This window comes from Haemorhous mexicanus, chromosome 5, assembly GCF_027477595.1.
Source record: "Haemorhous mexicanus isolate bHaeMex1 chromosome 5, bHaeMex1.pri, whole genome shotgun sequence".
In the NCBI taxonomy this organism is placed as follows: Eukaryota; Metazoa; Chordata; class Aves; order Passeriformes; family Fringillidae; genus Haemorhous; species Haemorhous mexicanus.
Genome location: NC_082345.1, coordinates 62,945,896 through 62,970,820, shown reverse-complemented (window position 1 = coordinate 62,970,820; position 24,925 = coordinate 62,945,896). Strand labels below are relative to the sequence as shown.

Genomic DNA, 24,925 nt, shown 5'->3' with positions numbered 1-24,925 from the left:
TCTTACACGATTTTTACAGTAACCAGGACCAAATGCATTTTTTGCCTCTCCCCGTTAGGGAAAAATCCAAGGCACTGCTACAGCCTTTTTTTTTCCTCTGGATCAAAGTAATAAAAAAACCCTGAACTGCCAAGTGAAGCAGTCTGGTTGGTATACCTTGAACTGCACAAGTACCGTTACCGAGTTATCACATTTCTTTGTTTTATAGCATGAATATGTACCAACACCTACAAGTAGGATGAATTTGTAGCTATGTAGAAGAGAAACAGCTGATATGAAGACATTAATGGTTATTGCCTAAATATATTAATGTTACAATAGCTAAGAGGAACTGGAGTATTTAGTTTCACTGATTTCTCAAGTTAGTCATGCCTGCGCATAGCACCAAAGTTCACATAACAGCAACTAGAGACTAATTCTAGTTATAAGCTTTAGTAGTTGCTTTGGAGACTATTCATACACAACTATCAAGTAAACTGTGGACTTGTTTCAGCTGAAACTCTTGATGGCCTTTGTGTTGTTTCAAAAGGGAGAATACTGTCTAAGTGGTTGAACTACTCCTTCCACAAAGCCGGTCAGGAAATGTACTGACCTTGTTCAATAGGAACTGGTAAACCAACTCAGGGGTTGCTATATTTCTTCTCCTCATTAACGTACCCAAGGTTCCTGGGGGAGGGGAAGACAGGAAGCAAGTACTCTTCCTGCTCCCCCAACCTAAAAATAACTGAGACAGTCTTTCTGCAACATTTAAGCCACACAAGCACTCAAAGCCTGAAATATTTATACTCTGGGCAAACAGTCAGAGAACTCTCGCATTTTGCCCAGTATCTTTTTATCATTATCCAAACAGATCTGGACATTGTGGCAGAAAAGTTTACTTTTCTGGGGGTATGCATGAGCCTGCTGCCAGCTGTGTTAAACTACAGCTTTTTTCCTGCCTGTCAGCTAAGCTGTAACTATAAGCCTATTTTGGTTTGTGAACTTGAGCACTAGCTTCCTGTCTTCACGCACCTCTTGCTCTGTCTTGAAAAATCCACAGGTTTAGCAGAGTTTCTCTTTCACATTAGAAAGCAATGGAAATAAACACCACAATAATAAAGTTGAGTACAATGTTGTGGGAAAAAAATGAAGCTAAACACCATGAGAAAATTGACAGGAAAAAAAATGCATACATTACAAAATAGGTAGAAAACAATATCTATAAACATGGAATTTAAATTCCTAGTAATTGAGCATTGTAAAACACAAGACTGATTATGCTTTTTAGACAAATTAAAGTGAAAGAACATTTGCAGGATTTTGGAGGCATGCATGCTCACAGGCTTCTTTATTCCACTTCTCCCGCATTTAAAAAGGTGACTGATTTGGTTGTTAGAAATTCTTCTCTTTCAAAAAGCTACAAAAGACTGGACATGAACATCTAGTTCCAAAACCAGATTCAAAGTAAAACGCATATCTAGTTAAACATAAGCACCTTCCTTTCTGTACTGCAATCCCTCATTCTTCAGCCAGTATCCATGATTTCTTTATGTACTTCTCACAATCTGTTCACTGCATGGAAAAGCTGCAAGCTGATTTCGGCAGTCTGTTTGGCAGGTGAAAACTTAGGCATAAAACTGCCATTCTTTGAACTAGCCTTCATTCCAGCATTTTCTTTTGACAATCAGAAATAATAATTTCATTCAGATACAGCAAAACTACCTGAAGTTTTGAAAGAGTCTTTAAGTTTGAAAACAGGAAAGTTTAAATCTTACATACTATACTGTCGGCTCATACATACTACGAGCTGACCATGACATACAGAGTGTACTTAGATGTACACATGCAGAAAGCTGGGGAAGGAGACAATCATGGAATGACTTTCTATGTCCACAGAAAGAAGTCTCCCAGTCACCCTCTCCACTCAGACTCCAAAGCTTACTCAAATTTCACATATGGGCAGGAAATCAAAGTATACCACGTGGCCAGAAATCCGTACGTGAGTTCCCAAAGGGAAGGAAGTTATAGTTAAATACAAGTCCAATCTGCATTTCCCTCCACAAGCTCCAGAAGGTGAATGGAAAAAGGCTAAGCTTTCCTGCTGCACAACAGCTAGGAATTATGTGATGCAGGATGTAGCATAACTGCTTGAAATAAGAATGTTACTTACATGCATATCTCCTCTAAACTAGTCCTTCAGAATTCCATAGTTGCATACAATGCCTCTGTTTTAATAATTTCTATGATCAGTAGATTACAGACATATATGGCCTTGAGCTACTTGAAAGTTGTACATTGTTCAAGAACTACGGGTTAGGCCTGTTTATTTTCCAATGAAGACAGATTTCAGTCAGGTTCCCATCTTAAAATCCATCTTGTTGCTGCAGTTTGGGGCCACCCCTCCACTGATGATTTATTCAATTTTGAGCTTTTTTCAGTTCCCTTGTTTAAATACTAAGTGAACAATAGCTTAGAGAACCTACAAATGCTGATGAAAATACTGTTATAGCAACTGTTCTCTGGTTAACATCAGGAATACACTTTTGATTCTACCCACCCCTCTAAAGAGCTGCAGTTACTGGTAGAGGCCTCCATCATCCTCCCTTTGGCAGTGTGTAATCCTAAGCACAGTCATTCACATATACTGGTATTCCACATTTTCACTGGTTCAGCTTCCCCTGTGCAGAAAACAGCTAAACAGGCTAAATGGACCTTGGGTGTATACTGTGCATATATCCACTATTTACAGAAGAATATATTCAATTCCTACTTTTCCTTGGAACAACCAGAAAGACCAGGAATCCCCATTCAAACATTTCCAGTTGAAAATCAAAGCTAAAGGAGTTTCAAAAAGGCATCACATGTCAGACATGCTACTGCTTAATGGGATTCAGAAATACATATTAAAATAAACGCTTACATTAGACTCATGTAACAGAAAAGCAAATTAACTTAATGAAATATCTTTATTTATGATATGACAAACAATATTTCAGCTTATGAACTACAGGAGAAGTGTTTCTTAGTAGTAAAAAAATCCTTTCCTCCATTCCAGTGCCAACTGGGCACATCCAAAATTCAGATTCAACACAAGAATCTGAGAAACACCGAAGAAAAACCAAGGTCTAATGGACCTGCTTTTTTTGGACACCCAGTTCAGTTTTTCCTTTGCTCTTTGCTGATCTATTTCTATAGTAGGGACTGATGATGCAGAAGGATAATACCAATACTAAAACAACACTCATTGTTACATTATGTAAGAAAACCCCACTACATAAACTGTTACTTCAGATATCCCTTAAAGGCTTCAGATTTGAAATGTGATCCAAGACTGCAACATGCTGTTTCTAGAACGATGCAACAGATGTACACGTATTAATACACACATCCAAAACAGAATGTAGAGCATTACTTTTACTGAGTGCAATCAGTACATAAATGCTATTCAAGCAAAAAGAAGAAGCACCCATAGCAAGACACTTTGTTCAATACATATGTGGGCTACAGGAAAAAAAAAAAAAATCTAAGCTTAATGCAGCATCTACAGACAAACAGAAGCACCTTTCAGCAAGTCACTTCTATATGTAAGGAGCATTTGTACACAGCTCAATACCTCTAAGTTGTAATATGGTATCTACAACTGCATTGGAAGGCTGTGAGGATCAGTTACAGGAGAAACTTGAAACACAAGGCACAGCCACTACACTGAACAGTAAGTATATAAGTATATTCTTTTTAGATTACACAAATATGTGGAATTGATGAGGTTTTAAGTGAGTTAATAGTTCTATAGCCCATTTCAGTGTCATTACATTACTGAAATTAAAGGGCATGTATAAGCAAACAGACAAAAGGTACCATACCCCTCAAACAGATCACCCTGCTTAGCTTACTGTAGGATGAGCTTAAAATAGGTCCAATGCTAAGTTCCTCTCCTTCCTTTATGCAGAAACACTTGGCCTACAAGGCAAAATTTAGGCAGCTGCTCTTTCCCTTGGTTTCTGTTAACTACTTCAATTTACTTAAAGGGGAACAAGATTATTAAGTAGTCATACCACTGAAACAGAAGACAAAATAATTTAACTAACAGCTGCACTTATAAGGCCACTAATATTTGTAGCACACAATCTGTGGGAAGTGTGGAAAAAGGGCTTGCCTATTCTAGAAAAAAAGAAATCAGAAGACCCTGCACTGTCAACTCCTAGGTGCAGAGTAGGCTTGGCTACAGCCCTCAGACGTCAGTCCTAGTAACACTTTCAAATTACAATTCCCCATCAATTAGGTCTGCACTAGCAATTGCAGGGTCCCAGGAGTGTCCTGAAAGAGTTTTAAGACACACAAACTCAGTATGTTAATTTGCTCTGTATAATTCATTTCATAGGAGCATGATTTTTTTCTTCCTGTTCATAGTAGTTTCCCTAGTTTGAAATATCCCTGCCTGCCAGTTTTAAGAAACAAACAAAATCAAGTCTTAAATGCTTGATTGGTATTTTCATTTTTTGACCCAATCTACAAGTCCTTCAATTCTGGAATTCCCTCTCCAGCATAGGAATACGTGAACACCTGTATTTAGTGTCTGTACTTCAGGCCTAGACTAAAGCAGGCAATGTTAGACACAGGGAGAAAAAGCCTTAAAATACTAGTTGCCTACAGAACCCAGTTGTATTTTTATGCAGTTTTCCAATGTTATTGAAAATGTAAAGGTGGCATACAGTAGTGTCACACAATTACAGAAAGTGGGCTACTGCAAATCAGTAGCAGATTAACCAAACCTGTTGTACTCAAGATTCACCAGGAGAGATACTATAAAGTAATTAAAGCTCTCAACTCTTCTTGCACTCTCTGGAACACAGCAAAGCAGGTGCTCTGATACTAGGCAGCAGGACTCCAATAAAAGCTTGGCTAGGCTGTCAAGCACCAGAGATCTAGAATCATAAGAGTATAACAAGTTGGGAGGGATCCATCAGGATTATGGAGTCCAACTCCTGGCCACATGCAGGACACCCTAAGAACCACACCATGTGCCTGAGAGCATTGTCCAAACACTTCCCAAACTCAGGCTGGTGCTGTGACCACTTCCCTGGGGGAGCCCAGTCTAGTGCTCAACCACTCCCTGGGTGAAGAACTTTTTCCTGATATCCAGCCTACACTTCCCCTGCTCAGCTTCATGCCATTTCCTCAAGCCCTGTCACTGGCCACAGGAGTGAAGATACCTTACTAGAGTCAAGGAGTCGACAGCCCACTACCACTATTTCCTAGTTACCTGTCATCTCCCCTCTGCAACAGCAATCAGCACAGTACCACTATTTCCTAGTGACCTGTCATCTCCCCTCTGCAACAGCAATCAGCACAGTTCAATTTTACTATCTCTGAAGAGGAGACACTCAAGTTCAAAAATTACTGTTAGCTGAGTCCAGACACTATGGCTCCTGCATGAAGTACAGTCTTTCCTACGACTATGCAGAGATAGGGAAGCAGAAGTGTTTCTCAGAAACAGTTTAAAAATAGGATCTGACAACTGCCCAGCATGCCTTTATAAGCTTATGAGCTTGTTCCAGCATATGTATGCTGGGGTAATGGAGCACAGCTTTGAAGATGAATTTGAAGTAGCACCACTCTGATAAAAGCAATAGTTTTGTTTTATGAAGAGTAGTCTTCTAAATCAGGATATTTGTGACAATGACATCCAGTACTATTTAATAAATCTCTAATTAGAAGACCCATAGTTGTTCTGGATGGAATTTGAGACAGCCAGCTTACCCTGGCTCAACAGAAAAGACCATACTGCACAATCTATCATCAGCCTGACAAACTGGGCCACAAACACAGTGGACCAAAACGAAGCAGCACAACCATCGCTTATCACGTACCAGAGAATACAGCTGGTAGAGCACTTCTTAGGCTAGAGATTAAATTACTATCTCAGTACCATAACCAGCCACAGTCTCTTTGAGGGATTGTTTTATCTGCATTAATAAAGTGGCACAGTTCTGTACCTCCAATTTTTTTTTACCTTACTTCACTAAAATTCAGGGAATCATATGACAGTCCTGTGTCATGACTAACCTGCTAAGTAAAGGAAGGAATGTGGAAGGAGGGAGTTTAGCACAAGAACTGGATGCTAATGCTTGGTTCTCAGCCACCTCTTCAGCTTAAGTTCTTCTGCCCTCAACACTAGTTCTTACACCTCGTATCTGCCACACAAGCTGTTTTTGGACTTTTATTTGGTTCATCTATAGCACTGGATCAAAGAGCTATGAAAATCCATATACGACAGCCAACTGGACAGAAGGATACTAACTTCTGTCAATAAAATACTAAAAAAAATACCAAAAGAAATTATCCACTATTTACCAATCTACTGACAAATTCATTACTAGAAGGAGTGGTACTCAATGTCAAGAAGGTATCCATTCCTAGTGTACCTTTCTGCTGTCAGACACCACAGAATGGTTTAGGTTGGAAGGCACTTGCAAGATCATAAAGTTACTAGCCCCTGCCATGGACATGGACAACTCCACTTGACCAGGCTGTTCAGGGCCCCATCCAATCCACCCCTGAGCACTTTCAGAAATGGGACACCCACAACTTCTCTGACAACCTCTCCTAATGTCTCACTATCCTCTAAGCATCCCCTCCTAACATCCTGCTGATGTAAAAAGTCACTTTTTCATAAGCCACCTTTAAACACAGGAAGGCTGTAATGAGGCCTCTCCAAGATCCTTCTCTTTTCTGTGCTGAAAAGCCCCAGCTCCCTCAGCCTATTGAGTATTTCTGTTTTGCCTCTTAACAGACAACACTGAGTAGGACTGCAGCAGTCTCCACAAGCTAAACCTTTGGAGAGACATAATATACTGGTGCAATAAAGCTGCAGCATTTCTACTTTTGAGTAACATCTACTGCATGACCATGCCACATTAAGAAGCTCACAGATGGAGCAGTCACAATAAGTTTCAGTACAGTTTCTTTTCTTCAACACTTGATAAGCACAAAAACCCAGCAGCTAAGATTTGCTTGGCTTCTGAGCTTACAAGGAACACAAAAACTCTTGCCTTCTGTGACAGAACCACCTTCAGCTGTACTTATGGGGTGCTAGAGTCTCCAGTTCAGTAATTTCCCAACTCTGGCACAGTTCAAGTCTACAAACTGTCAGTACCATCCCCCATTTTCTTCCTGAAGATCCTCAAAAAGCACCATATTGCATTAACTGTTCATGAGCTATTCAATCAATCAGTGGTTATTTTCATCAAAGTACTGCTATTGACAGCATTTCAGGGCTAGTGCTGCATTATAATCATGTCTGAGCACAACCTCACTTATGAAAGTAGCTACTTGGACCTTAATAATGCCCTCCAAAGCAACCTGCAGTTCATAAGAAAGACTCTACTTCAAGTAATAAGGTCATGCTGGAAGGAGAAAACAAACCAATGCCTGCCCCAGTTCACTACACAGAGGTCACAGCAGTGAACCTGGTGCAAATTCCCACTAATTCCTGGATTAAGAGGCCACACAACAGCTTTAAGGTTGCTTCTTTAAGTGAGGAACTCAACTGTTAGGAACTGTAGAACCAGCCAATAACCTATTTTCCTGCTCAAGCAAAACCTTACTAATCTCAACTTTTTCAGAAAGATTCATTGTAACACAAAGCCTAAAGCAGTGTGCAAAGGAAGTTCTTATCCTGCTGCTGTTTGATCATGGAACACAGTCCATCCAAATCCAGGTGGATAAACTGATCAGTTGTCAGTCACTGGAATTCCTTTTCCTCATGCAAATAATGCAAAATCATTTGGCCAGTGACTACTTGCCAAATTCATGACTACTGTGACCCACAGGCATCACTTTTTATGATTAGCTAAGAACTCATCCTGTAGGAATAATTCTTCACTGAATACCCCAGCTATTAATTAGATTATCAGCCATTAATTAGATTATTAGTTTTGCTTTTGGATGAAGCAAAACTTATTTCAAGTTTTACCCTGTTCCAACAAAATAAATCTAAAATCCTATGAACACTTAACTAGCCTGTAGCTGAGAATAACACTTCACTTAATTTTACAGGCTACCAATTCAGTGAAGCTGAAGTATTTTCACTACCCATAATCTGAAGGTCAATCTAGCAATGACTTATAAACTCAAAGTTTAGGATATTTTTTTTTTTGAGACTGCCTGTCCCAGTGATTCTAGTTACACTAGCAAAAAGCCTTCAAGAGGCACCCCTCCAAACTCCTTAATAACTGCAGCTTTCCTGAGAAAAAGCATACTAACTTCACTAACAATTAAAACCTGCATATTTCCATTCTCCCACCAGGTGCTTCGTTCTGCTCCCATTTAAACAGGAATGTTTGTCAAGCCACACAACGAAGAGTCACATTAGAAAACCATCCATTACTATTAGGCTTATGTTTCATCCATTCTTCACTTCTATTTCCCCCATGATCACTTGCAGAAGCAAGAATGAACAGCTGAAAAAGTGCAGGATCATCTTTCAGCATGAGCACTTTTAACTGTCTCAACTATGACATTAATGCATAGTTGGATCTATTACACTGGTAGTATCTCTCTCCTTTCTCCCCTAAATACCCTTGAACTCCTGTCAGTCCCTTTGTATGGCTAAAGGTAAACAACTGTTTAAATAACAGGTCTTAGCAAGGGCTCAGACCACACATGCATGCACAGACAGGCTACCACGGCAAGTCAGAGACACAAGTCTAACTGCTGGAGAGCGTCCAGCCCACTGAAGTATCCTCGTTAAGGAACAAACTGAAGTTCTGTAGAAATTGTTCGTTTCCCTGGTAAGCTACCATAAATGTCAACAACACAGCATTTTTTACCCAGTCTCCTCCAGCTCTTTTCTTCCCTTCAAGATTAAAACAGCTTGCATCAGAACAGCCATAGGGCAAATGCCCTGTCTCAAAGAAATACACACATTTTGTTTTTACGCATCTCCTGCAGCACAAATAATTAAGAATATATATGACATTGTTTTGAGACTGCATTGCAACACTACCAGAGCTACTGCTTCTTTCAAGATAACTGAGAATTGCTAATAAAAACAACATTGAAGCAAACAAGAAAATACTAACAGCTCATTAAAACTTGCCTTCATTTCTGTACCTTCATATAAGTACAGCCACACCTCCATTCAAGTACTGCTGCAATAAGCTGCGAGTTACACAGAGAGCTTTTAAAGTAATTAATTTCTTGGTTTTCAAGCAAAATCTGTTATCAAAGTGAGTTACCTAAAAGGCTGCCTTAAGAATTAAAATTCTAGCTATATAAACTATTCTATAACATAAACATTCAAACAATTCTTACACAGTGAGGCAGGCAATTGCTGTTTCATAATTACAGAATGCATGCCTAAATGCAAGTACTAATAAAATGTTTTTTCCCCTCATCTTTAGTTGAAATTAATGGTCTCCCTTTAACACATCTGCAATGAAGTATTCACAATGTCAAGTCCCACATAAATCAGTGCTGTGCTTAAAGAATCACTGTACACTGAAAGCCTCTCTGGAAGCTTCCATTACAAAAGAGTATTTACCTTGTGTCATATGATGCCTACACAAAAAGAATCAGTAATCCAGTAATTTTAATGTTTGATCAACAAACGAACTGCCTACTCCTAACACCATTTCCAGTAATTTTTTTTTCTTTGATAACAAAAAAAAAAATAGGCACAGCCTCACAATCTCTAGGACTCAAGAATCTTGCTCTTTATAGTCCACACAGAAGTCAGTTGGCACAATGCTCAGCTGGCAGCCACCTTCTGACACTCAAAAGAGGGGAGACTGCTCTTTTAGAAAACAGTGATTACATCCTAAAACCTAAGCTCAAATGAGACTACAGACATTTGAAACCTTCACACTCTGTCATTCCTAATTACTGCCTTCTCCCTTTCTTTCCTGGTATCCTCTATAAACCTACAAAGGAAAAATGTAGTGCTGTTAGATGCTTCCAATCCTGTTTTTCTACCCCTCCTCCCACAACACAGGGATGCCCTGCAGGCTATATATGCGACCAATATGAACTACTTAGAACAGCTCCCAAGTCCCCAGTCAGTTCTTATATAACTGAACTCCACCTCACCATATTACTTATGTAACACATATTAAAGAGCAGCTATTATACAGAAATCTTCTCTATTAGTCATACACTCAGTTACTTTCATTCCAGCTCTCAAACAGCACATTTGTGGAATAGTCAAGCTTTATGCCCTATCAGGTTGCTACTGTGGAGGTAAAAAGAAAAATCCTATCTATCCAGGGACAGACTAAGAATAGAAAAAGTGAAACATTTCCAAATAGAACAAACCAACACCTTTAGATCATCAACAATTTTAACTGTTAATTTGTTCATTGGGTTAGATGCCATGGCTAAATTTACACTGTGGCATACAAGAACAAGATATGGCAGTTCAGTGCTAGCACTGAACTGCTTTGAAAATATGAGAAGCTCAACCAAACAGTAGCAGGAGTTGCATTCCTTAAAGAAAAGAGTTAGGATTGGAAAACATACATTTTTCACTTCCCATCCAGCAAATACTGAAACTCTTTTAAAAAGACTCTTTTAAAATATATTGGAAAATATATTTGCCAACATTCCAGGCCTATGTAACAAGTTCATTTGCCTATGGACCTCAAAGTAAAACATGGAGAGTCCGCACAATATTTGCGGACCATATTTTTCATTTGCACTAAGTATATACATCACTTCCCGTGTTAAAGATGCAGGCCATCTGCAGCCTGACTTTGGAATACACCTATCGCTCCACAGAAAGCTGCTCAACTCCTGCAATAGGATTCAACAGCACACAAAGAACAGCGATCCACTTTCCCTGTTCAAACATAAAAAAGTCATAAACACCTAAGAGATTTTTCCCTTGGCTCCCCCACCAGTACCCCAGCAGAGCAATACTAGAACAGCCAAGACCTCCTCGTCAGAGGAACAAGTCCGCATGGCCTGTACGTTTCCCTCAGCGGCTTTAATGAGGTCATTTAGACATCGCTTAAAACGACTGTTCCAGGAAGAACCACTCCATAACACCCTGCAAATTAACTCAGAGCAGAGTGCCCTCGCACCGAGCGGGCGGCACTACCGTGAGCGCACCCGGCTCCCACGCTCGGGCGGAGCCAGCAGGCACCCAGGGGGAACTTTCCCTGGCGGTGGGTAAAGCCTTGCGCAGAGAGGGAGCGGAATAGAAAGCTTCCCCCAAGAGGAGCTACACCCTGGAGGTGGGTGGAGAGTAAAGAGAGAAGCGAGAACCTTCCTCGGCAGTAGCTACACCCTCGTGCATAAGGCTGATGGGGGAAGGGAAACGAGCGCGGGACCGACGACGTTGTAAAGGAGGAGGGGGAGGGAAGCCCGGGCTCTCCCGGGCAGCCGCCGCCGCCGCCTAAGCCAGCTTGGTCCGCAGCCAAACCCCACAGGAATGCAACGCGGTCACATGACCTCCGGCGGACGTGCAACTCCCTTCCCTCTCCAGGGACACCCTGCGCCATCTTGTACTGACGCAGTTACAATGGCAGGCATGAGTTGCTCCCCTCTCGCTCGTTTCCCGCTCCTCGCAGCACAGCCCCGGCACTATTCGGGAAGAAGAAGCCCAGGCCTGGTCCTGCTTTTCTTTTCGCCAGCTCTTCGGGGACGCCCTGCCCGCAGAGTCCTCCCTGGCACTGAGATCATGGCGCCCGTTTTCTCCCTTTGCCTCCCCCGGCAGCTCCCGACCCTGCCCAGCTGCGGCTGCCCCTGCTGCAGGATGATGTCAGCGCCAGCCAATCAGGGCGCGCCGGGCCACCAGGGCCGGCCCGGCCATTGGCTGCCGAGCCGCTCCCGCCCCCCTCCTGACTCGGGCTCCGCCGCGGTTCGCTGCGGAGCCGCAGCCAAGGCACAAGTGCGGGGAGGGGAATAGGAGGGGAAGGGAAAAAAAAAAAAAACAACCCTACACAAAAAACCGACAACCAAACCCACCAAGACGCCAGCCGCCATTTCGCGCAACAACAGGCAGAACCCGAGCGAGCAGCCCCAGCCAAGCGCCCTAAGGAGAGAGAGAGAAAGAAACAAGAGACACACGCACAGAAGAGTTAGACAGGAAAAAAAATACCCATAGACTCCGCCATGATCACAAGAGGTTTAATCGCCCCCCCTCCTCCCTCAGACTTAATGCCCCATTACAGCCGCCTCCTCTGCGTCCAACCAGCTAGCAGATCCCTTCACCTCGGCTCCCTCCTGCCGCAGCAGCAGCTGTTTAGAGCCCCAAACTCTCTGTGCCCAAGGTGTGGGAGGGACGCTAGTCTATGGCGCTGCTGCTAACTGCTTCTCCAGTCACCCGAAAGTGGCGGCTCCATCGAGGCAGGGTAAGAGCTGCCAGCCCAGCTTTTATCTGGTGCCCCGAGTTTGCGCACTGAAGAAGGCTCGCTCAGCCCCTGGTGGGCGTCGAACGAAACCCCAGCCGCCGCCTCCCCTCCCTCCACCAGCCGTATCGCTGGAGGGGCTGAAGCCGGGAAGGGGAGGCAGGGCGGCGTAGGAGTACAGCGGGAGCTGGGAGGAGATATGGTGGTTAGAAAGACGGGCTGCTTACGAATGGCCGGAGCTGTGTCTGCCCTGAAAGGCTGAGTGAGCTCCTGGCATTGGCAGCGCCCGCTGGTTTGGATGGAAGCACGCCATTCCTACTCCCCGAGCGCCGTTCCCTAACAAGCAAACGAGGCTCGTTCTCTGCTTGTCTCATTCCCTGCAGAACAGAAATGCCTTCAGCGAATGCTCTCGCACTCGCTCTAAGGAAAGAAGCTTTCTCCCACTTGCCTTGGAGTCCTAAACGCTTCGGGGAAGATTTTCAGCCTCGAATGTCTTACTGAAAGTTTCAGTCAAAACCTCCTGAGCAGGTCTGCAAAAATTCCCGCTCCTTTCTCGCGCCCCTCTTCCCCTCCCCTCAGGTAGTCCTTCTGCGTGTGTGAGATCCGGCGGGTCTGCCCGGCTTTTCGCGCAGTTTAGGCCGAAAATATGCTGTTAGAGATTCATAAAGAACACGTATACTGACAGCATCGACGGTCGTGAGGAAGAAGCCGGAGGCTGGGGGTGTGAGAGCGGCCGAGAAAGGAGTTTTGGCGTTTATTCCTCCGTCGATGCAGCTCTGACTCAGACACCCTCGCTCCCGCCCGCGCTCGGCCCCACAACAGGCCAGGACGGAGCCCCCGCCCCTCCCGCGCGGGCTGCCCCGCCGGGGCTGCGGATCGCCCCCGGCGCCAGCCCCCGCTGCCGCCGCCCCTCCTCCTCTGCCCTACTTCCCTCCTCAGGGCCCCCCTGCCCAGCCCCTGCCGCAGTCTGGTGCCGCGGCCGCGCCCAGACCCCGGAGCCGTTCTGCGTGTTGCAAAATGGACTCTGAGGGTTCGGCGGGCGAGGGCTGCGCTCCCGGCCCGTAAGCAAAATGGCGGCTGTTTGGCTTCGCCTTGGTAACCCTGCCCCTGTCAGGCGGGGCGGGTGAGCCCCGTGCAGGGGGAGGGAGGGGAGAGCGGACGCCATTTTCCCAGAGAGAGGCAGTGACATAGAAGGGAGCGTAGGAGGCTGAAGGGAGGGAGGCACGGGAGCAGCAGCGGCGGCAGCAGCAGCGGGGTTTGTACACAGGTCCCAGGGCAAGGGCGCCTTTGAGCTGGTCCCTGTAGGGTTCTGCGCACTGAGCTAGGTTTGGGGGGAGGGGGGGGTCTCCTCTTACCCTTTCTTTACTAGTGCCTGCTGAGGGCTGAGTCCTGCCTAGTGTAGGGATATCCGCAGTGGGGCTGTTGCATTGTTTTGGCTGGGATAGAGAAGGGGCTCAGCTGAGGGGTCCTGCTGCCTGGCCTGTGACCATTACAGGTGAGTCTTTGGTTATTTACCAGCATATTCTGCTGTGGGTGCTTTGGGGGAGGGGGGGGGGTGGAAAAATAGTGAAATGCGACGGGAATGTCTCATTACCTTCGGTGCGAGTATAACTCCTTCCCACCCTGAAATGTGTTTAATTTCTGTTTAAGTTGCCTTGAATTTGCTTTTCCTTTTGTGGGGTTTGGTTAAAAAATGGCAGGCTGTCGCTATATCTTATGAATATGGCGGGTTACTGTAACTGGAGGAGCTGAGGAGAATTTTTTGGCAGTTACGCCAGATTTATGCATTATGCTTGGAAAATGAGCCAAAAGGAGCTGTTATGTGACAACATAGGCTTCCTTGGGCTGGCGGTTTTCAGAACGGGTTTGTGCGTTATTGGGACTGCGTATTGAGTTTTATGAAGCTTGGGGAAGCGTATTCTTTTCCTCCATCCTGTATATTTTTGCTTTGTGGTACTAAAATGGCTCGTTATAGGCCTAATCTCTTTGCCTTCCACACCCCCGCCTCCTTGCCTGCCTCCCTGTTAATATCTCCGCTTCGTGGTGTAACCTGGGCAAACGGAGAGCTGTCCCCAGGAGTTTCTGTGCCAATTTAAAAGGGGATCATTCTCCCCACCCCCTTTCTCGAGGCTGTAAGTAGTTAGACGGGTGCACCCCTTTCTTGCTTTAGTTTCTGCATCCAGTGTTCTTGTTCCCTGGGTGGCATATTTCATTCTCTTTCCTGAACCAGTAAGTGTTGGTAGGTTCGACCGTATTGCTGCAGACACAGGCGAGGAGAAACAAACGGTTCACTGTGTACTACTAAATAGGGTAGAGAAACATAATATAGCCTGATTATAAAGGTCCTGTATTCCCCCATACTCGGCTATTAGGGAATGTGCGGTGTCTGAAAGCCCTGAGGTCCCTATAATGCTACATACTACGTATCGTCAAAAGCAGAAGTTCAGTGCTGCATCTAGATTTACGAATGTTTTAGTATGTTTATTTACAGTAGCTTAAAGGAATAATAACGAAGCATTTTTGTTACTTAGGGTTCAGATCAGAGAACAGCAGGAGATATCCATGGCAGTACTTGCAATGCATGATTAATTGGTTATCAACACTATACTTTTGAAGTTACTTTTTTAAAAATGTGGAGCAAATTTATTAATTTCCCTCTTTTGTCCTTTAGAGATTCTAAAAATGGCGGCCTCAGGCTGATGTTGTGGTAATCTAATCAGCTCGGGTCCTCCACACCCCATGCAGTGCGTTTGTCTGCAGCATATTAGTGTCTTACTATGTTAAAATGAAAAGGCTGTTCCCTTCAAATAACGTACAAAACAGCTCTTGACTTTACTGCGATTTAAAAATGTTGTGTTCCAGCTGATTAATTTTATTGGTTATGTGTGTGAAAGGCAAGTGAACGAGACCACTCTTGTCGGGGAGAAGGGGGGTGGAAAGAGGCAACAGACTCAAGCAGCTCCTTCGAGGGGTGTGTATGTGGTGCTGTAAGGTAGTATGTATGTCGGTTTAGTAAATTGGAAAGGCTCCTGCGTTTGTGATCGATGCTGTACGGCTATCTGTCCTACTAACGACGTAAAATCAGTAATATTTGTCAACGAGAGTCGTGGATTATGATCACTAAGATAGTCAGCTAAATTCTTTGTGGTAACACATTTGTGAACGTCACGTTCATCTTCCAGGAAATACCTTCACTGGACATCGGTATAGTAATTCCATGTATTCATAGTTAGAGAATACAGAATGAATTTAAGGCAATAATGCACGCAAGATTATAACCTGTTACTTTATTTAAAGACACAGAATTTCTTCTGCTGCCATGTAATTTTGGCATTACTTTGTTTTTCTTCAGTTTATTTCATATATTGCTATATAAATTGTATATGTGATAATACACATACAAGTACTGAGGGAAGGTGCAATTCGTAACGTCTAATTTTTTTCCTAAATGAAATATGAACCATTTAGTATCACCACTATAAATATGTTTGAGTGGGGGGAAGGGAGGTCACAAGGATTCATTATTTGGTAGTTGGTGTAGTGTACTCTGATATGTACTATAGCAGCTGCAAATTGTATGTTTTAAGCAACAATAACAAAAAATAAATTTTCACCTTTTTTTAATGCCTGTCTTTAGTCTTGTCCTTTAAATTAATGAGATATGAATTCCTATTCCAGTATAGCTTTAGAACCTTCTGGATTTAAGAAATCAAAAGTGAGGTATTGAAGTGACAAAGCTGTCTTCAATCTCTGACAAATTTTAATTTGAATACCATTTAGAAGCACTAATGTAGGATTTAAGGTAAACTTGAACAGTAAGATAGACTTTTAGGGTGTTGTTAATGCATGCCTTTAGTGTGTTTTGAGGCCAAAGGCTGAGTGATTTCATTAATTTTCCAGTAATCCATGCTCCCATAATCTTTATTTATATAAATACAATTTTTTCTTCTAAGCCATGTCTTATTCTCTCTATTTAAAAGTACATGAAAAAGACAAAGAATATACGGGCCTTTATGGAAACCTTTTGCCTTTTTCTTTCCTTGCCTTCAGTTGAAATCTCATGTTCTTGATGCTATGCAGTCTGCAGCTCTTCATGGCTTCTGTCATCTTCTCAAGCAGACATCACATCTGATTGACAATTAGAGGAAAATAACCTTGTACACTTTACAAAAAGTGTTTGGGGGAGGGTAATGAAATAACCCAAGAAATACTAATTTTCAAATTTTACAGTTTATTTTATGCACGAAGAACCTCTTGGGAATTTAGAGATCTTCCAGAGTTTTCCTGTATGAGTTTTAATGACTCAGTTTGCCTTCGTGACTCAGTTTCTCCATTTGTCTAAACAGATCGGTGATTTGTTTTAAGGAGATGAGACTACAAAACAAATTCTACCTTTATTTTTTAACTCCATTGATGTTTTTATTTTTATATTCTTAAAGAATGAAATACCCTCCCACCCTCAAAACTAATATAAGCTTCTTGAAAGAAGGAAGGTCTGAAATCGAAATTCCTTCTATTTTAAGACATGTTTCTTTTCCACAAACATTGTGTCACAAATGCAAGAATATGGATTGGAGTTCTGAATCCATTTATGTATCTTAAAGTTTTTCATATCCAAAGGAGAAATTTGCTTAATTGTTACTTAGGCTTTTGGGTGATTGTTTTTGCCATCTGGGAAATTCCAGAGGGGAAATAATACTGACTCTTTAGACTAAATCTAGGGAAAGTTTCTCTTAGGACTAAGTAACCTCTTCAGGTTACTTTGAGGTAATGCAACTCCTGATTTCTCTTGGACAGTTTCAGCATACACAACTGTTAAAGTTCTGTTGGAAAGCAGCAGTAATACAGAAATCAGTGTCACACTGAAGGCTGAAGTGTTTCTCCAGTTCTGTTCTTGGTTTGACTAAGGACAGTCTTAATTTTGCATGCATGCTAATACTAATTTTAGTAAGGACTATTTGTGGGACTGAGTTAAGGAGTGGTGTATGTAATTGTAGAATCATGGTATTGTTCTAACTAGATTAATGTAAATGAAGGTTTAATGAAAGTATTTTGCTGTTGTCATGTGACATTCTAACAAAATTTAGTGGGAGGGGTATAGATGGGTAAAGATATAAAATAGAACCCAATTCAGACTTCTGCAGAGATCCTAAAGAAGTGCATCTATGTTATTTGCCTCATGACTTCCATACAAATGAGCATTTGTGAATCTCTCAAAAACAGATTTCGTTGGACAGTATTTTTTCAACAGGTACACTGTTTAAGTGTTTCCACTGTGCAGATAGTTCTGATTTATTGCTGAGAGTGACACTTAAGGCATCTCTGGGGAGAAAAAATTTCCACAGATGAGAAACCTGGATTAGGGAAAAAATCCTCAATTCTATGCTTCCAAATTCTGGATTATTTAAAATATTAATTGTAGTTGTCTTTTGAATGGTGCAAGATGGATATTTCTATCTACTTCAGTGTTCACACTTTCTTAGAAGAGTTGTACCCACAAGACCTAGTCTCTTTGAGGATCCAAAATTCTGCTCATGACCTTCACATTACAGAAAAAACCTGCAGTAGTTGTGTTCAAAGAAAACCTGCTGTTAACCTTTAAGGCATAACAAACAAGTACTTAAAAGAAACCTTTTCAAGGTTTCATTTACTTGCTAGGAGATACTGCGATTATATTTATTTCCTTTTGCAAATCTTAATGTAATAATGAAACAGGAAAGATTTGAGCTGTGTTGGTAGTTAGAAAATTTTAATAAGGTTATCTCTAAACCTCTGAAGACAGTTAGTTTTATTGCATAGAGTATATTTTTGAACATGCCTGACCTAAGTGGTTTTGTATCTTATTTTTCAAAATTAAAATAGGGGTAAGAACTATAGTAAATCAGTGTCCAGTCAAGTTATGAGTCTCAAAAGTGAATGTGAAGAATATATTATAGTAGCACACAGATTGCATCCTGTGCAAGTAGAGTATGTTTGTTAATTTTGCATATTGTATTACCAGAGTGCTACCTCTTGTTTCATGTGATAGTTCATACACTGCTTAGATGGAGATCTGGTTCTGTAAAACCTAAGTGAGACTTTAAAGGGACCAGCAATTTTGCAAATCAGGCATTCCAAAATAGTATTGTTCCTTGTCTGAGAGTTTAAAATTAGCACTTGGATAGTTTAGATACTAAAATTTCATATTGCAGGCTCAGGTTAAGGAAAGCTTTTTTATTTTATTCTCATTTGTAGTTGTGTTTTTTGTATTTTATGCCATTATAATCTTGGTAATCATTCACTTTTATATCTTCATCACAAAAGTAAATTGCCTTCAAGTTCAAAGACAAGATGATAAGACTAAATTTTAATGACATTATCGTACTTTTTATTGCAACTTAAGAAGGAAGCCATATAATCTGTTGTTGGCCCCCTTATCATATAATGGTGTGGACTTGGAAGGGACCTTCAAAACCACTTTGTTCCAGTGCCCGTGCCATGGGCAGGGACACCTTCCACCAGACCAGAGTGCTCAAAGCCTCATCAAAGTCTGGCCTTGAACTTCCAGGAATGGGACATGCGCTGCTTCCCTGCGCAACGTGCTTCTAGTGCCTCAACACCCTCGCTGTGAAGGATTTCTTCCTACTATCTAATCTGAATCTCTCATTTTTCAGTTTAAAACTGTTTGCCCTTGTCCTATTACTATCTACTCATGGAAAAAGTCCCTCTCCCTCTTTTTTTATAAGCCCCTTCTAGGTACTGAAAGGCTTCATTAAGGCATTTGGAGCCTTCTCCAGGCTGAATAACACCTGTTCTCTCAGCCTTTGTGGGAGAAGTGCTTAGGCCTCTGGATTGTCCCTGTGACCTCCTCTGGATCTGCTCTAACAGGCGCACTTCTTTCTTGTGTTGCAGACCCCAGAGCTTGACAAAGAACTGCAGGTGGGATTTCTTGAGAGCGGAGTAGAGGGGCAGAATCACCTCCCTTGACCTGCTGCCCACACTGCTTTTGATGCAGCCCAGGGCATGGTTGAGTTTCTGAGCTGAGAGTGCACACCGCCGAGTTGTGTCGTGCTGCTTGTAAACCAGCACCTGCAAGCCTCTGTCCTCCTCAGGGCTCTTTCTCCACCCATTCTCTGGCCAGCCTGTACTTGTGCTTCCCGGACACAGGTGCAGCACCTTGCACTTGGCTGTATTGAACTTTGAGATTCACACTGGCCCACCTCTCAAGACTGTCAGGGTCCCTCTGGATGATATCCCTTCCCTCCAGCATGTTGGCCACACCACAGAGCTTCATGTCATTGACAGACTTGCTGAGAATGTGTTTAATCCGTGTCACCAGCAAGGATTTTAAACAGCCACGGTCCCAATACCAGTTCATGAGGAATGCCACTCATCACTTGTCTCCACTTTGACGGGTTTTGCAGCTTGTACAAGTGCAGCCATGTGGCCAGTTCCTTATACACCAAATGGTCCATCCATCACATTCATGTGTCTCTCCATTTTAGAGTTAAAGATGTTGTGCAGAACAGTTATATATCAGTCACAGAATCTGATAAAACTAATAGCCTGTATTCGCCACTCATGAATTTAAACTTCTATATAGAATGGTAGATTCTGGTCTTTTACCTTGAGGAGTTCTGAATATTTAAATTTGTTTGGCGTTCATTACTTTTTAACTCTTCTAAATTGATAGGACTGAAGATACTTCTTGACAGTTGGTGGTGCTCTTAGCTTGCCTTGAGGTAGACAGAGGGACCTGACTTCTTATTAGAATGGTTATAGTGGGCCTGAATTGAAAACTGTATCACAAAACAGATGATAGTCAAGTCTAGGTGGTTAATCCTGTTTTAATTATTGGTTTAAAGAAAATTTTCTAATAAGGAGTGGTTTTAGTCAGTTCTGCTTAAACTGAAGACTTGAGAATTACAGCAACTTATATATAACTTTTGAGGAAGGTACAGAGTGATTACACATCTCTTTTGGTTTCCAAACCTATCATTCTAGAACTGTGAAAGAAACATGAATACTTTATATAAAATTCATAAACAATACAGTAGTTATTTTACTGGTGATAAGGGTTAGATTCCTCCCTTAAATGCCTTACCAAGTGATTCCACTGATTTTTTTTTTTCTTTTGCTTAGGATAGGAATGTTTGATGCGAATCTTTAATATTATGAAGGGTTTTTATTAATGACTGTGTTGTGGGGTTCTTTTAAATGCTAGTTCCCTGTCTTACTTTCCAGTGATATCTTTTGTGCTGAAAGACAAAAGCCAGCACTGCTTTTTGTTCCCTTCTGTGTGGCAGTAGTAGTGAAAATTAAAGCTGTTTATTGAGCTTCCATAACTGGGCAGAATTTCTTTGTGCTTGTTTAAAAATCAGGTATTTTATGTCTCTGTTACTATAATTGAAAAATGTATGGAAGCCTCCATTGAAAACACAAAGCTATGGAGTTAAAATGCATGAAATGGAATTTTCTTAATTCAAATAATACAGTTTTGCAAAATAATTGTAGTTGAAAATAAATTCAGTTTTGTTTTCTTGAAAGTTGGAAGGATCTTTTGATCGTACACTTCTGTAATTTTTTGTGTGTCCTTGAACATGAAATAGTCCCTCCATCTGTTCTCTCATTTTTTCTTGCCAGTATCCTCCCCAAGTTTTTGTAAAGAACATTGAAATACTGCCAAGTTGTTATGAAAAGATATAGTCCAGGTTGAACTGTAGTTAATGAGGTTCTTCTAACTGACAGAAAGAACTAGAAGTTTATGTTTGAAAGAATGTGACTTTCTGACTTGCTTGTGTTTTGATTGCTAGGCATAGGTGTAGCAGTTAGGTGAATGTCTACAGAATGCTTCCATGAGTAAAAGTAGAAGCGCTGTTGAGCTATTGAGGTAAATAAAATGTCACACACAGATAAAAAAGAGCTAGTTTTTGAAATCTACGTAAGTGAAAACATATCAAAACAAAAATACGCTTAGCTGAAGTCAGACTTGAAATAAATAAAAAGAATTTACTTCTTCTGTAGTGGGTAGCTAATAATTGCAGTAGACTCCCAATTCTTATTGAGCTGCATAGAAAAAATTAATTAGCTTATTTGGGATCATGAAGCCTGCAAAATATTTACAGTATTGAAGGCAATGGCAGTATTTATTTTTAGCCACATATTTTTTTCACCCCCAAAATCTGTACTTGTTGGGAGGAATATTGGTGACTGAATTGCTGTGAGGGATACTGTTTTATTTAATAAAAAATAAGTAAATTTTGCCCATACAGTTTAGACATTAATTTGGGTATTCTTACAGAATGTGGATTTGTATATACTTGCAGAAAGCCTTCAATTTTTTAGAATGTTTGTCAAGAATAATAATGTAAGATAACAGATAAAATGTTTTCATTGAGAGTAATTGCTAAGTCACATACAGGCAGTTTGTCTAAGCTTAATCAACAGCTTTTTATCATTTTGTGCTAGATGAGGAAATACTCATTTGCAGTAAAATAGCTGATGCAAAAAATGACATAAAGCCAAGATATTTTTACTGGGAAACTACTTTATTAGTGTTCCTAGCCTTTGCATTTTTCTTTAAAGGCATTTTACATTTTTCAGTGATAGACTATAACAGGCTAATGTTAGGAAGCTAATATATACTTCTCCAGGCAATATGCAGTATTGCTATGAAAAAATAATCTTACACCTAAACTTGTTTTGTATGTTACTGTTCCTTGGCTCTCCAGCTCAAATAATTGATGGTTTTTGAATGGCTAGGACTTTTTTTGTGTAATTATTTTCAGAAGTATAGCAGGTGTTTAGTAAACTTACATCAAGCAATTGGTAGTTAATTTTCAGTCCTGCGTGTTGAGTTCTGCAAATAGAAAACCTAAAATCTGTAAGTGTGGTGTGTGTTAGTATATCTCTGTTTACTGTTTCTTTGATTGATTCTTGTTCAATAAACTAATCCTTATTCTTTCTGTAACTGCTTTTACCTTTATTTCCCTTCTACCACTCATTCTTTTTCTCTTCCTAGTCCCATATTTTGTCTAACTTCCACTGAGAGAAGAAAAGGAGTGAAGAGAGAGAAGAGGTAAGGTCAAGCCTTCATGTTTAAGGGACTAGCATAAATATTTGAGGAAGAGACCTTGCTTTCACTCACAGGAGTAAGCAAGAGCAGCACTGTTGGACCAGATAGTAAAGGAAAATAGCTTGTGTCCGATGGAAAGCAGCTTTGGTGTGTAGCAGAGGCTTGGCTAAACTGGCAGGCTGACTCTTGGTTTGTACTCAAAGCATGGCTTGCTTTGTGCAGGCTAGAGTCTGTGTAGTGCATGTTATGACCTGTGTACTCATGAAAATCTTGTGACATCATGGAAACTCAAGTTTTTTATGCATAAATCTTGGATACCATGAAGGAGACGGGTTTTTTTTTTCTCTATTTTAGATACTAAAGTCTGACTTGTTCATAAAGTTTGGCTGTCAATCCAAATGTGACTGTGATCTTTATTGAGTGTAAAATCGTGTTTTTGTCTCAGGGTGTTCATAAGTTGAAACAGGTTGCCCAGAGAAGTTGTGAATGTCCCATCACTGGAAGTGTTGAAGCCCAGGTTGGATGGGGAACCTGAGCAACCTGGTAGCAGAGGTGTCCCTGCCTATGGCAGGGATGTTGGAACTGGATCATCTTTCATGTCACTTCAAACCCAAGCCTTTCTGTGATTCTCTGCTAGTAAATTTTGCTTATTGGCACTATTTTAAAAGCATAGTTGGAGGAGGAGTTTTACTTTGTAGTTGGTTGTAATAACTGTTTCTTAAATAAGTTGGTCTAATGATTAAGTAGGTCTGTGTCAGTACAACCAATAATGTGATAAAACAGAAATTTGACAGGGCTGGGAACTTAGTAGCCTTGAGCTCTCTGAAGCTTACTGAAAATCCAAAAGGAGGTGGGGGCAGCTATGAGCAGTGTCCTGTGAGAAATAGGGAGAGGAAGCATAATGATTTTTGCCATTAGTCATGTGTGACTTCAAACCAGCCATAGCAAGTACTTTTTTGGGTTTTTGTCTGTCTGACAGGGTACATGAGAAAGAGGTTAGATGGACATGATTACTGACAATGTGTAGGTGACCCTGAACAGCATAGATGATCTTGGAGGGCTTGTGAGTGAGGATAGAAGCAGTTAATATTGTGATGTGGAAGAAGATACTGCTGAGAGGGATATGGAGAGCATTAAATCAGTGTGAATGTTTGAGCACACGCTCCAAATACCAGATTTCTTCTAGAACAGGTTGTTTCTTTTATATGATTTGCAGGACTTGGTCATTAATTTGTCTTAATTTGTATATTTGAGTGTGCCTACTGTGTCTTATTGTTTCCTACTCCCCTTTTTTTGTTTCAGCACAGATTAGAAGTAAGCTATCTGTAAGGTTACCATAGAAAGCAGCAAACAGTAGCAAAGGTCTGAATTTGGACTTGGAGTTGTTTTTTAAGTCTGTGAAGTTCTTACTGCAGTGGTGTAACATCTGGAAGTTGGATATCCATCCTAATCTCTTAGGAAATCTGTACAGTTCTGGAGCATGTTAGGGGAAACAGAGAAAACTTCCTTTTATGTAAGATTAGTCATTTATTCATGTATTCTGCTTCTAAGTCTGATTAAAGGCATGTTACCTCCTGAGAAACAGACAGCAATGAATAAATATTGATTGCTTTATACATTTATTTTGTGGAATGTGTATATATGCTGCATATTTTTTCCATATTTGTGTGTTGATAAAAGTATGTACATATATACACGTGCACAGTATAGTTCATTATTTGAATGATACCTAGAGTGTACTATTAAAATGCCAGTGTCTCTTGCTAATTTTAAAAATAGTCTCATTTCTTGTTACACTTGTATGCTCAGAGCAGTAGTAGAAAGCAGCAGTTTAGAAGAGCATGATTTTATTTAATGAAATTTTCTTTAGATCTTCCCTCTTATTCCTTTCCAATTAAAAAGAAAGTTAAAAAATCAAGCAAACCCAAGAAACAAACAGAACCCAGCATACACCTCCGAAACAAAAAACAAACAGAAAAATTCCAAAGCAGGGAAAAACCTGTAGGTAGGAAAGCCAAGTAGTAAAGCTTAGTTTGTTGGCCTTGTGACAGTTCAGGACATTAATTTTCACTCTGTGTTTGTGGAGTCTGACAAGCTATTGATAGTTGCATTTTTAGTTAGATTTCTACTGTATAGATTATGCCAGGGCACAGGTGTATCAACTTTCTTGTGGTCAAGGGTGGTTCCCATGACCATGGGTTAAAATTATTGGCCTGTAAATCTGAAGGAAAGTATGACAAGAATTGCTTTTGCTCATGATTGCAAAATGTGTGTACACATATGATGTAATTGGAGGGAGGAGGAGAATGTTTATATTGCATTCTCAATAAATGCAGCTCATGCATAGAAGATGCATGGTGAGGTAATAAAATGCAATAAAACAGAATACTAACTTTTGGTCATCTATTACTTGAGATGACTTTGTATAAACAAGTGACAATAAGATATGCAGGAGTCAGCAGAGGTCTGAAGGTAGTAATACAATCTTGGGAATCTTTGCATCTTGCCTGGAAGACCTTACTGATATTGGGGACAGTAATTA

At 41.1% G+C, this 24,925-nt stretch overlaps 1 protein-coding gene and 1 long non-coding RNA gene across 6 annotated transcripts in view; one reads left to right on the top strand and one right to left on the bottom strand.

The window, feature by feature from the left end:
* The window catches only part of LOC132327807 (uncharacterized), a 48,367-nt gene extending 35,205 nt beyond the window's left edge, over positions 1-13,162 (bottom strand). For all 3 annotated transcript variants that reach the window (XR_009486619.1, XR_009486620.1, XR_009486618.1), the window contains exons 1-2: positions 12,193-13,162; positions 11,947-12,013 (exon numbers count right to left, since the gene is read on the bottom strand). This is a non-coding gene — a long non-coding RNA (uncharacterized LOC132327807). The remainder of the gene's footprint in view (positions 1-11,946; positions 12,014-12,192) is intronic.
* A 336-nt stretch (positions 13,163-13,498) lies between these two features.
* Positions 13,499-24,925, top strand: part of KMT2E (lysine methyltransferase 2E (inactive)) — a 56,590-nt gene continuing 45,163 nt past the window's right edge. The window contains exons 1-2 of one of the 3 annotated variants that reach the window (XM_059847379.1): positions 13,499-13,824; positions 22,330-22,386. The gene's annotated coding sequence lies outside the window, so the exon portion shown is untranslated. The remainder of the gene's footprint in view (positions 13,825-22,329; positions 22,387-24,925) is intronic. The other 2 variants (XM_059847378.1, XM_059847381.1) reach the window with 2 other exon arrangements.